Below are 13,705 nucleotides of genomic sequence, written 5' to 3' on the forward strand. Positions count from 1 at the left end.
TTTACAGTCACTATCAGTGACTTACTAAGCAAGATCAAGAACCTAAAAGCATCCCGTGCACCAGACCCTAATGGGCTTTCCAATGCAGTTATAAAGAGTAATCCCTTATTCTGGGCGATTTATTGAAGGTACTGTTTGAAAAAGTAATAGCAGATGGTAGAATTCCGACCACATGGCAAAGGGCCATTCTGATAGCAGTTTTTAAAAAGGGTAACAGACTGGATCCTTCCAACTACCGACTCCTTTCAATGCTAGATAGTACTGGAAAAATGTTCGCTTTCAGAGTGGCTTTAGGCCAGGTTACTCAACGTCACATAACTTGCTAGTCATGGATTTACTCAGAAACAAGGGACTGCTGCCCAATAATCCACCTCTATATGCCCTCTATGTCGATTTCCGGGCAGCTTTCGACACAGTCTATAGTCCTGCCCTCCTGCTCTTTGTGACGTCCCAGGTTGGTTGTTGCGCATGCGCGGGCCTTGTTATGGTCCCGCGCATGCGTGTTTAAAATAAAGGGCGTCCGTGCGGCAGTTGCCGCCGGGACGCGGAACAAGTAGCATTGCGTCCCGCATGTTCTTCTGGTCAGTGTGTGTGCGTATGCCTGCGTGGGCCCAAGGGGCCAGATACAACAACTGGCGACGAGGCGGGATCGCTGCCACAGCGTTCGCCCTACGGACGTGGGCGTACTACACACATCGTCAGCACGCTAGTGCACGACGCGGATCGAGCGAGAACGTTTGTCGCCTCGAGGCAGTAGCGGCCTGCAAGGGTGCTCGTGCGCTGCCACGAGGGAAATTTTTGGGACTTTGATTGTCCCCAGCAACCTGGGGACAATCCAAAAAAAAATATATATATATACATCAATAAGCCGGACACGAGGCTAGTGACTGGCCACAGCGGAAGGTGCGTTGAAGAGCACATCAGCCAGGTGAGCGGCCTCCTCAGCCAGGTTAGCGGCCTCTAGCACACCGAGAGGTGCCTGCGCGACCTGTGAAGATGACAAGCAGTGAGGAGGAAACCGAAGTGGCGACAAGAGTGGTGAGGACACAACGGGGATCGCTGCTGCCCATGCAGGAGTTCGACATGTCAGGGCCCCCGTCCAAGCTGGGTCCCAGGTGGCTCCTATGGGTCAAGAAATTAGAAATGTACTTTACAGCTACGGGAACTTCGAATGACGACGCAAAAAGGGCGACCCTTCTATATTCAGCTGGCCTGGACGTCATGCGCGTCTATGAATCGCTTGCCCTACCGGTGGTCACGTATGACACGGTCAAGACCGCGCTGGAAAACCATTTCATCCCACAGTCGAATGTCGACTACGAAAGGTTCCTTTTCTGCAGAGAGAAGCAAAGGGAGGAAAAATCTCTCGATCAATTCTGTGCGAGACTACGATTGATAGCCAGCACGTGTCGCTGGGACAACAACGAGCTGATGATAAGGAACCAGGTGCTCCAGGGCTGCAGCTCGGGCAAATTGCGGCGTCAAGTGCTGAGGGAGCCGGGATGGTCACTGCAGCAGATACTTGACAGTGGGCGGACATATGAGCTAGCGGAATCAAGAGGTGCCAGTATGGACGCAGCGGTCAGGCCGAACGCAAGGGAGGAGGCCTTTGCCGTTTCCAAAAGAACAAAGCTGAAGGAAAAATGGGCCCTGAAGGCATCGGAGCACAGGCATCCGTCCACGCCTGGGTCGATGTGTCCGGATTGCGGATATGAATTGCCTCACGTTGAGGAGTGCCCCGCCAAGACGAGGTCGTGTGGACGGTGCAGTGGACTAGGGCTCTATGCTCACATGTGCCGCGCACTGACCCCTGTACCCACCCAGAGAGGCCCCGCGAGAGCGAGAGGCGGCGGATTCAGAAGGCGACGCAGCATTGCAGCCCTCGAACAGGAGATACGGAGGTTACAACTCGCGGAGGAAGAGGAAGATGAGGAGGAGGACGAAGAAGAGGTTTTCTTCATCTCTAACATTGCCTCGGAGAACAAAAGGAGGAGGCAGCCCAGGTGTGTGGTGGACATATTGGGGGTGCCGACTCAGGTACTCACAGATACAGGTGCTTCTGTGTGCGTGTTGGCAGAGGAAGATTACCAGAAACTTCCAGGCCCGCCGTCACTGGACAAGTCCACGGCGAAGATATTTACTTTTGGTGGAGACACCCCGCTGCCACTCAAGGGTGTGTTCGTGTCAACTGTGTCGAAGGGGGACAGTAGCATCAAGGCAAAATTCTTTGTTACAGACGTGAGCCCTCACTCGCTTCTCAGCTGCGCGGCGTCGGAGGCCCTCAATTTGGTTCATTTTGCATATGGTGTATACCAGATAGACATTGAGACATTATTGGACAGGTTCTCGGGCATCTTCGAAGGCATAGGGAAACTTAGAGCACCCCCAGTGCGCCTGCATATCGACAAGTCCATCAGACCGACGGCCCTCAAGCACCGCAGGATCCCGTTTCACCTACGGGAAAAGGTGGAGGAGGAACTCCGCTCACTAGTAGAGATGGACATCATCGAGAGAGTGGAGGGGCCTACGCCCTAGGTGTCCCCAATAGTGGTGGCCCCCAAGCCAAAGCAGCCTTGGGCAGTGAGAATCTGCGTAGACATGCGCCTCCCAAACGCCGCAATTAAGAGGGAGAGGCACATTACACCCACACTGGATGACATCATCGGAGAACTTCAGGGGGCGAGAGTATTCTTGAAGTTGGACCTACGAGCGGGCTACCACCAGCTCGAACTACACCCGGACTCCAGGTTCATAACTACTTTTACGACGCATGACGGCCTCTTCCAATTCAAACGACTGAGCTTCGGCATCTCATCAGCCGCCGAAGTTTTCCAGAACACCATTAGAGGAGCTTTGGCTGGCCTTAAAGGGGTGCTGAACATGAGCGACGACATTTTAGTCTTTGCAGACTCCGAACGGGAGCACATGAGGAGGCTGGAAGACACGCTCCTGAGGTTGAAGAACTTAGGGCTCACCCTTCATCGACAAAAATGCGAGTTCTTCAAGGACCGTATTGGCTTCTTTGGGTTCATTATCCACGCAGCCGGTGTGTCGCCCGACCCAGCCAAAGTGAAGGACATTAAGGAAGCCGCCCCCCCCCAGTCCCCTACGGAAGTGAGGAGCTTCTTGGGGATGGTAACCTATTGTGGGCGTTTCATCAAGGGGCTAGCGTCGCTGGCGGAACCACTCAGAGTGCTAACGAGGAACGATGCTGTGTGGAAATGGGGAGCCAGTGAGCAGGAGGCATTCCAGACTCTGAAAAATGCCCTATCCGATGGGGACACCATGGCATATTTCAACCCCAAAGTGGAATCGGAGGTGGTGGTTGACGCTAGTCGGGTGGGAGTGGGGGCGGTGCTAATGCAACCTGACGAACGTGGGGACATGCGCCCCATCGCCTATGCGAGTAAGGCCTTTTCGGACACGGAAATGAGATACTCACAGATTGAACGGGAAGCGTTGGCCATCCTGTGGGGCTGTCGCCACTTCCGGTTGTATATACTGGGCAAACCTGTAGTGGTGGTAACGGACCACAAGCCGCTCCTGCCCATACTGGCTGGGGGGTCGTCCAAGCCGCCCCCCAGGATCGAAAGGTGGATGCTAGCCCTGATGGAGTACGGGGTGAAACTCGTATACCGACCAGGCACGAACAACCCGGCCGACTACCTGTCGCGCCATCCCAACAAGGAGAACTCTGTCACCGACATTGGGGCGAATGAGTGCCACAGGCTTTTGTGTCAGGTGGTGGAAGGGTCTCTTCCAATGGTAATATCGAGACTGGAGATGGCAACGGAATGCTCCAAGGACGAGGTGTTTACCATTGTCAAGAATGCCGTGAGGAGCGGCGAGTGGAGGGAAGTGCTGCAGGACAACTCCCGCCATCAAGCGGAGGGTCAGAGCGACCTCCGAGCGCTCTGGAAGGTGAAGGATGAACTCTCAGTCGCGGACGATGGACTTATACTTCGAGGGCGGCAAATTGTCATCCCACGGGCACTGCGGTCAAGGGTCCTCGAACTTGCCCACATCGGCCATCAGGTGATTGTCAAAATGAAGACTCGGCTGAGAAACAAAGTATGGTTCCCGGACTTGGAGGGGCGAGTGGAGAGTTTCGTGAGGAGGTGTATCGCATGTGAAGCGGCGGCCCCGGGAGACAGAGCTCCGCCGATAAGGTCGATGGAGCGTAGTTGCAGACCATGGGAAACTGTCCATGTGGATTTTGGCTCGACTGGTCGGGGAATGTACTTTCTGGTGGCAGTTGACCAATGGTCCAGATACCCCGAGGTGGAGGTGGTACAGTCGACGGCGACAGAGTTCGCAACGAAGGCACTGGCCAAAATGTTTGCCACCCATGGTTTCCCAGACCTCCTGTGCTCGGACAATGGGCCACCGTTCACCGGCAGCCAATTCGCAACCTACCTCCGAGAAAGGGCGATCCGGCATCGCAGGGTGTCCCCGCTCTGGCCGCGGGCCAACGGAGAGGCCGAGAGAATGATGCAGACTCTCAACAAGGTCCTGAGGATCTCCGCCTGCGGCGGTGAAGACCTGGAGAGGAAGCTCGTGGAGTTTCTGAGAGAATACCGTACGACGCCCCACCAGTCCACGAGAGTGGCCCCAGCCGAAGCACTATTTGGGCGATGCCCGAGGGGAATGCTACCGGAGGAGGATGGCCGTCTGCCCGGAGTAGTAGACGATGATGGTGTCAGGGAAGAACGGGCCAGGCGCAATGACAAAGAAAGTGAAAGAAGGGGTCTGCAGGAAAAGGAGGTACGAGTGGGGGACACAGTGTTGGTCCGGAACAGGCACCCCGAGGGGAAGTTGTCCCTGCCCTTCGAGCCGCGCCCGTGGAAGGTAACGCATGTTAAGGGCACCATGGTGACGGCAGCCTGCGACCGAGGAACAGTCACGCGCAACCGGTCGTTCTTCAAACGCATTGAAAGACTGGCTGCAAATGGGACATCAGAGGAAGGCGCAGGGCAGGCTGGTCCGCCAGGAGATCAGGAGAGCGAGCAGGGCGAGGAAACCCCGAGACCCGAACGGGAGGATTCTACTCCGCCTCCCACCTCAGCAAGGTACCCGATCCGCCGCGAGCGGCGATTGCCCGGACATCTCAAGGACTATGTCCTGGACTCACGTGACTGAGCTGAGCTATGAAAGGTGAGACTCTCAGGCGGTCATATGTCCGCCCCGGGTGCCCAGCGTGCAGTCGGAGGCACGCTTAACTGTTTCATTTGTTTTGATTAAAGTTAAAAAGGGATGTGACGTCCCAGGTTGGTTGTTGCGCATGCGCGGGCCTCGTTATGGTCCCGCGCATGCGTGTTTAAAATAAAGGGCGTTCGTGCAGCAGTTGCCGCCGGGACGCAGAGCAAGTAGCATCGTGTCCCGCATGTTCTTCTGGTCAGTGTGTGTGCGTATGCCTGCGTGGGCCCAAGGGGCCAGATACAACACTCTTGTCTATTATTTAGAGTTACTTCATATAAATACTATGGTACAGCTTCGTCTAGATAATGCAGGTAATCTAACATGCCCAGTCATACAGTTAACGGGTGTCAAGCAGGGATGCGTTTCTGCTCCCCTGCTTTGTAACCTCTTTGTGTCAGATATACCCGACTATCTCCGGGGCACATGGAATTGTCCCCCAAAAGTCGGTAAGACTCAGTGCACTATTTGGCATATGCCGTCGATGTTGTGATACTTGACCACACTTTCAGCTGACTGCAGGGGTCAGCTGTAAGGTTGTGGCAGTATGCAGAGGCTAATGAATTGACCATCATTCATAGTAGAACTGAAGTACTCTTGTATATAGCGGGTAAAGTAGCACGCCCTTCTATGTGCGTAGGTATACTTGAAATTAATTATACCCATAGCTACAAATATCTAGGAGTAGAGTTCGATAACAGGGGGAATTATATGCTCTGTATCCAGGCAAGAAAAGTAAAAGCTGCCCAACTTACAGCCTTGATATGTAGGTTTATCCAGGACCAGAGTGGCTACACAATTTGTTGTGCAAGACAACTATATGTGCTGTGCTTCATACCCATGGTCACATATGGCCTGGAATCATTGCTTGATATGAATCTAGACTGGCTCCAGCTCTTGGAGGGGAAATATTGGAGACAAATACTAGGCCTTCCTCAATGTATCCCTGTGGCAATATTGCGATTGGAATTGGGGCTTCTCTCCCTTAAATCTGTGGTACTACGCAAGAGAGCTGAGCTATACATTAAGATCAAGAACAACCCAACCAATCCCTTATTGAAGTGTGTAAAAGATGCTATGGGAGGTAGTAAACAGTCTAAATTGGAGAAAGATATGTTGACGCTCAGTGAGGTAAGCGGTTGGTCCCCATGCTGGTGCCAAGATAACCAAAAGATGTTTTATCATCTACAGAAGTCTATAGCGCTTTGGGACTGGCAGGAGAACTATGGCCATTTGGCTACTTTAAGAAGTTATAGTTAGTGACTTATGTCCTCTATCCTTTCAAGAAGAGTCAACTGTGCCTTAATCTCTGTCCCTCCCCAGCGCTGAGACGTTTCATCCTGCTGATGCGTATTAACCATCTACCCACTTTAGTGAACAGACCCTGGGATGATGCGTCTCGTGAATCTACAAGAAATTGCAGAATATGTGGTGTTTTATCTAATCCTGAAACTGCAAGGCATGTCCTAACACAGTGCCCATCGATGATTCACCATTACTCCAAATATCTTGGAATTTATGTACACATGAAGGACCATTTGGGTTCTAACGAGTTCTGGCTCTACTGTGTTAACACACTTAATGCCAGGTCTATTGCTGAAAAACAAATGTGTGGTTGTGGCCAGTAGGCATAGGTATTCTCTTCTCCTTTTTTTTTGGACCTAATGATCTGACCTAAGATTAGGTAACCTTGGGATTTCCTTTATATGCCCCCGCCTGGGTGATCTGTCTACTAATGTTTTATTAATGTTTTATTAATGTATATATGAAAGTATGTGTATGTGTGTATTTATATGAGAAAGGTTGATCGATTAATTGATTATTTGATTTTGATTAATTGATGTAGTGATTTCTAAATAATTAATGTAATTAATATATTGTTTTCACTGTGAATTTGTGTTAAATGTGTAAAGTTTTAATTTGTTGGCTGCAGAGATGTGGTCCCGTTTGGGAAGATTTAGGGCTACTCGGAGAGCACTATTTTATATGACTTGCAACTTCTGGAGATTTCTGGATAAGGGGCCAGCGAACAGGACATTGCAATAGTCAAGCCTAGAGCCAATGAGCGCTCGAGCGACGATTAGGCAGCTATCCGGGGATGGAAGAGGACATTGCAATAGTCAAGCCTAGAGCCAAAGAGCGCTCGAGCGATGATTAGGCAGCTATCCGGTGATGGAAGAGGACGCTACAATAGTCAAGCCTAGAGCCAATGAGCACTCGAGCGACGATTAGGCAGCTATCCGGGGATGGAAGAGGACATTGCAATAGTCAAGCCTAGAGCCAAAGAGCGCTCGAGCGATGATTAGGCAGCTATCCGGTGATGGAAGAGGACGCTACATTAATCAAGCCTAGAGCCAATGAGCACTCGAGCGACGATTAGGCAGCTCTCCTGGGATGGAAGAGGACATTGCAATAGTCAAGCCTAGAGCCAAAGAGCGCTCGAGCGATGATTAGGCAGCTATCCGGTGATGGACGAGGACGCTACAATAGTCAAGCCTAGAGCCAATGAGCACTCGAGCGATGATTAGGCAGCTATCCGGGGATGGAAGAGGACATTGCAATAGTCAAGCCTAGAGCCAAAGAGCGCTCGAGCGATGATTAGGAAGCTATCCGGTGATGGAAGAGGACGCTACAATAGTCAAGCCTAGAGCCAATGAGCGCTTGAGCGATGATTAGGCAGCTATCCAGGGATGGAAGAGGACGCTACAATAGTCAAGCCTAGAGCCAATGAGTGCTCGAGCGATGATTAGGCAGCTATCCGGGAATGGAAGAGGACATTGCAATAGTCAAGCCTAGAGCCAATGAGCGCTCGAGCGACGATTAGGCAGCTATCCAGGGATGGAAGATGATGCTACAATAGTCAAGCCTAGAGCCAATGAGCGCTCAAGCGATGATTAGGCAGCTATCCAGGGATGGAAGAGGACGCTACAATAGTCAAGCCTAAAGCCAAAGAGCGCTCGAGCGATGATTAGGCAGCTATCCGGTGATGGAAGAGGATGCTACAATAGTCAAGCCTAGAGCCAAAGAGCGCTTGAGCGATGATTAGGCAGCTATCCAGGGATGGAAGAGGATGTTACAATAGTCAAGCCTAGAGCCAATGAGCGCTCGAGCGACGATTAGGCAGCTATCCGGGGATGGAAGAGGACATTGCAATAGTCAAGCCTAGAGCCAAAGAGCGCTCGAGTGATGATTAGGCAGCTATCCAGGGATGGAAGAGGACATTGCAATAGTCAAGCCTAGAGCCAATGAGCGCTCGAGCGATGATTAGGCAGCTATCCGGGGATGGAAGAGGACATTGCAATAGTCAAGCCTAGAGCCAAAGAGCGCTCGAGTGATGATTAGGCAGCTATCCGGGGATGGAAGAGGACATTGCAATAGTCAAGCCTAGAGCCAATGAGCGCTCGAGCGCTGATTAGGCAGCTCTCTGGGGATGGAAAGGCTCGGGATGCATCTATCCTATGGCACGTACTCATGCCGTGATGTGCGCCCTGCTTACATGTCTTCACGCACTCTTACCTTTCTTCTCCTGTGTGTTGGACTTTCCAGCAGAGGAAAAGGTCGACTGATGGTTTAAGAATTTGCTAGCTCCCAGGGGTCTGCAACCTTTGGCTCTGCAGATGTGTTGGACTACAACTCCCATCAGCCCTAGCCTGCTTATTCAATGATGAGAGATCATGGGAGTCATAGTCAAAAGCCTCTGGAGAGCCTCAGGTTGCAGACGCCTGCACTAGCTGATGGTTGTCCTGAATATTATCACTAAAATGATGGCCATTCCAGTCAACCAGTTGGAAATGGTTTATGATACATCCAGCTGCTTGCCTGTGCCTATGGGTCTGGCTTTGTCCTGCAGTGCAGGGCAGGCTTTAGAAAACTAAATCGAACCCACTTTCTTTAAAAGGGCACGCCTATTGGCACTGGCATTACCAATGCTCGATTATTTGTATCCTTCTGCGCTGTGGCATCACAAGAATCTCGGTGTACCACCATCCAGGCTCCCCAAAACCAACAGGTTCCCCCATCTCCCCTCTACTCCAGAAGCAGCGCTGCTCTGCCACACCGCACACACTCTTTGCACTGAATTTCCCTAGTAGGTATGGGTCCACTGCCCCCTCCCTGTTCAACCCCCACTGTATTGAGTGTCCCACGTCCTCCCTCACACTTAATTCAAAGATGCACAACTGACGTTTCTTATGATGAATGGTTTCCTGAAATCTATCAAGTACACATGTCCTTGGCATGTAGCCAGTGCTAATGTGTGGGGCGGAGGTTCAGGGCTCAGCCCTGGCACTTATGTCTGATCCAAGATTAATTGTGGTGTGGTGTTGTGCCAACTTTTTTATTGTAACTGTCAGTCAGTCATACTACAATGACAACCAAGAACAGTGTGCACTGGCAAGGGTCTTTGGCATCCTCAGCTGTCTTTGCTGTTCAGGAACCTGAAGACCCAGGTAGGCAGGACAGGGCTACTTATACTTTCCCTTTCTCATGCAGGTCTGAGAATAAGCACAGCCCAGTGTGGCCAACTCTCTGATGCAGACCATACCAAAGTCCATGGCACCACAGTGTGCTGAGCCGTGCTAGACCTGGACTTCTGAGCACCTTCCAGGGCCCATACATTAAGATCTTTCAAGTGTCGCTGATGACTCTGGGATCAATTTCTGGGGCTTGCACATTCTTGTCCCTTGATGCCAGCATGTCCCCCCTACATTTCCACATGTTGCCAGCTCTTTCGGGTTGGGAAGTGGGGCCTGTGGCATTCAGTGACCTGGGTGGTTGGGTTAAGTCTCCCCTAGGTTTCCACATGTTGCCAGCTCTTTTGGGATGGGAAGTGGGGTCTCTGGCATTCAGTGACCTGGGTGGTTGGGGTAAGTATTCCCTAAATTTTCACATGTTGCCAGCTCTTTTGGGATGGGAAGTGGGGCCTCTGGCATTCAGTGACCTGGGTGGTTGGGTTAAGTCTCGCCTAGGTTTCCACATGTTGCCAGCTCTTTTGGGATGGGAAGTGGGGCCTCTAGCATTCAGTGACCTGGGTGGTTGGGGTAAGTCTTCCCTAAGTTTCCACATGTTGCCAGCTCTTTTGGGATGGGAAGTGGGTCTCTGGCATTCAGTGACCTGGGTGGTTGGGGTAAGTCTTCCCTAAGTTTCCACATGTTGCCAGCTCTTTTGGGATGGGAAGTGGGGCCTCTGGCATTCAGTGACCTGGGTGGTTGGGGTAAGTCTCGCCTAAGTTTCCACATGTTGCCAGCTCTTTTGGGATGGGAAGTGGGGTCTCTGGCATTCAGTGACCTGGGTGGTTGGGGTAAGTCTTCCCTAAATTTTCACATGTTGCCAGCTCTTTTGGGATGGGAAGTGGGGACTCTGGCATTCAGTGATCTGGGTGGTTGGGGTAAGTCTTCCCTAAGTTTCCACATGTTGACAGCTCTTCTGGGATGGGAAGTGGGGCATCTGGTATTCAGTGACCTGGGTGGTTGGGGTAAGTCTCCCCTAAGTTTCCACATGTTGCCAGCTCTTTTGGGATGGGAAGTGGGGCCTCTGGCATTTAGTGACCTGGGTGGTTGGGGTATGTCTTCCCTAAGTTTCCACATGTTGCCAGCTCTTTTGGGATGGGAAGTGGGGCCTCTGGAATTCAGTGACCTGGGTGGTTGGGGTATCAGGTCACCTGATTTTCCCCAGACGCCACCACATATGGCTCACTTGTGTACCTGTCCGGTTCATGCTTACTCTTTTAGCTTTTCAATCTCGCTCTCTCTTCTCTCTCTCTCTCTCTCTCTCTCTCTCTCTCTCGTGTTTTCTCTCTCTCCCTCCCTCTCTTTTTCTCCCCCACCCTCCCTCTCTCCCTCCCCTCTCTCGCTCTGGTTCTCTCTCTACCCTGCTACCCTTTCCTCTTGACATACTGGTGGCAGCGGTTTTAGAACAAACTACCATGATTTTTCCTGACCGCAAAAAACGGTAGCTAAAAATCGGGTCAGCCATGGTTTTCAATATGGCGCCGAAGAGCCCTCTGTAAAAACAGATTCCGATCATCTTTTTTCGCTGTTTCTTTTTGGAAAGGTCCTTCTAGTGTTTGTCTCTGCGCGCCAAACAAGGTTTGGTCCCTTTGTTCATTGGCCTTTGACTGGCTTCAGTGCTGAAGCCCTACCCTGGCGCCTGAGTGTCTGGGGTGGACAGGATGTGAGGCAGGTGCCTGAAACTCCCTGTGCTTAGTCTCCAAAAATACCTGAATGCACTCTGGCATGATTGGCTGGCTGACTGTCCAGCAAGGACAGTCACCCTGCTGGGTGAGTGACAGCTAGGCTGGAATGAATGGGAGAAAACTGTTTAAAAGCAGTTCTCTGCGACTTGGAAGGCAGAGTCGACCACTGGAACGAAAGAACCTAAGAAGACCTGAAGGAAGACGACTGCTGAAACTCCTGGACCGTTGGTTTGCCCGGTGAAGCCCTGCAGCAGGTCCGAATTCCCTGAAACTCCATCGACAGAGAAGCGCTTCAAGGACGACTTCTTCCCTTGAGCTGGTGGGAACAACCAACTCGCACGCCACCTGGAAACCATCTGTAAAGTGGTCGAATTTTCATGAGAGTGCTGTTGAAAACCGAATAGCCAGTGAGAAGGATACCAGAGTGTGGACTTTAAGGCACTCACACCTTAAAACGACATTTTGCCAAGCTGGTGGCTTCTTCCCTGTGCGGTGCAGGAACCTCCCAACATCCTCCCTCTTGTCCCCATGACTGAGGCTCAGGAACAGGGTGATCTGCAGGAACTGCCAGGAACAACTACCTCAGCTACAGCTTTTCTTCATTTAAAAGGTACTGTGCAATTGCGGATGAGAAATCCTCTTTGCTGCAGTGAAAGTTTCGCTCGTAACCCGACATATAACTCTTTTTCTTGCAAAGTACTTCCAAGAACATTGGCAAAGACTTAACTGTTTACTACCAGAACTGTGCTATCCTATCCAAGACATTGAACCATTGCCTTTGGCCCAGGCCTATTGAATTGAATTGCCTCTTGTAGTGAACTGACACTATTTGCCCTGCCTATGAAAGTAACTGTGTTTTGATTCTTATAACCTTTGTCTTTCTACCTGCTTTAAAAGTTACTGAAGTGCCATTTTGCTCCCTCTTCAGGGGAGCCTAACTTGTTCAGAAACTTATTGGTTGAGTACTTTAGAGTATGATAGTGTGATATTGAGCTGCTTATTACCAGTGGGATGTTTCCTAGCTAAATGTGTAAATAAATGGATATTCTTTTACCAAGAATCCTTGAGAAAGTGTTTGTTTGAACTACTGTGATTGCAACATGTGTAACATCTTGTACTGCTCACATCCCTCTTTAGATAAGTCTGGCTGCTCCGCCACTGCTACCACATAACTGTGTAGTACAGGCTTGTACCAAAGGTGAGATTGTGTTTACACCTGTAGTCTTAATTGTGTGGAGTGTTCCCAAAGGGGACTGCATGTAATTCTGCCTAACACCGAGCCAAGCATCACGTGATCCTCCATTACATTCACAGAATCCGTTCATGTGGTTCAATGGGAGCATGTGTGCAGTGGCCGGGCAGCTTTTGGTGCCGGAGGGGGCGGGGAATTCCTAAGGGGGCACCTGCGTTATAAATTATTCTCAGGCAGCATTGCAAGGGGTGGGGGCGTTTCATAAGAGGTGTGTCAATATTTTGCCTTAATTAAGGTTTGTGACAGAGTTGCGAGGAAACCTCCCCTCAGAATTTTATTGTAAATAATAGGTTTCAATGGTGTATGTACTACAACTGTTTTGTGAAAAACAGGTTAAAAGACTGATTTATAATCTTTTGGAGATTAACACGTGAAAATATCCAATATTTGGGTGCCATGTTGACCAACAATACAGAGTGACATTCCACACTATTTTAATGATGCCTGTTCCCACAATATATGCCAGCTTTGGCACTGTTAAACATTTGTGATTGTGTCCACAATATATGTCAATACTGACACTGTTTAAGAACATGTTCATAATACCGCAGTACACAATATATGCTATCCCAGCCTGGCTGGCTATGCTCAAATATATGGCAGCATTGCCATTATAAAAACTTTCATGAGAGCCCACAATTCAAGTCATTGCTGCCACGGTGAAGCAAAGGCTCATGATGCCTGCCCCTACAAAATATGCCAGCATTTCCATTAAAACATGTTTTCATGCCTGTGTCAGGTGACGTCTGAATTGCTGTGTCAGTGATACTGCACGAAACAGTGGAGCAATTCATGTGAAAAGAGGCAACTGCCTTTCTCTTGAGCAACTGACTGCAGTTGAAGGCTTTGCAATTGTTTACACACATATTACATGAACATTTGGCAAACATTACATGTGTATTTGGTCAGCATTACATGTTTAAATGGTAAATTAATTTCAGGCATATTTAAAAGGCCGACTGTAGGAAAAATGTAATACATTTGTTACATTACATGGTATGTGACCCTTGTACAGCACTCAACCGCCACTGCTATGGGTCTGAAGTGCTCCAGGCCATTGGGGG

This window comes from Ambystoma mexicanum, chromosome 5q (genome assembly GCF_040938575.1).
Source record: "Ambystoma mexicanum isolate Mex_15411 chromosome 5q, UKY_AmexF1_1, whole genome shotgun sequence".
In the NCBI taxonomy this organism is placed as follows: Eukaryota; Metazoa; Chordata; class Amphibia; order Caudata; family Ambystomatidae; genus Ambystoma; species Ambystoma mexicanum.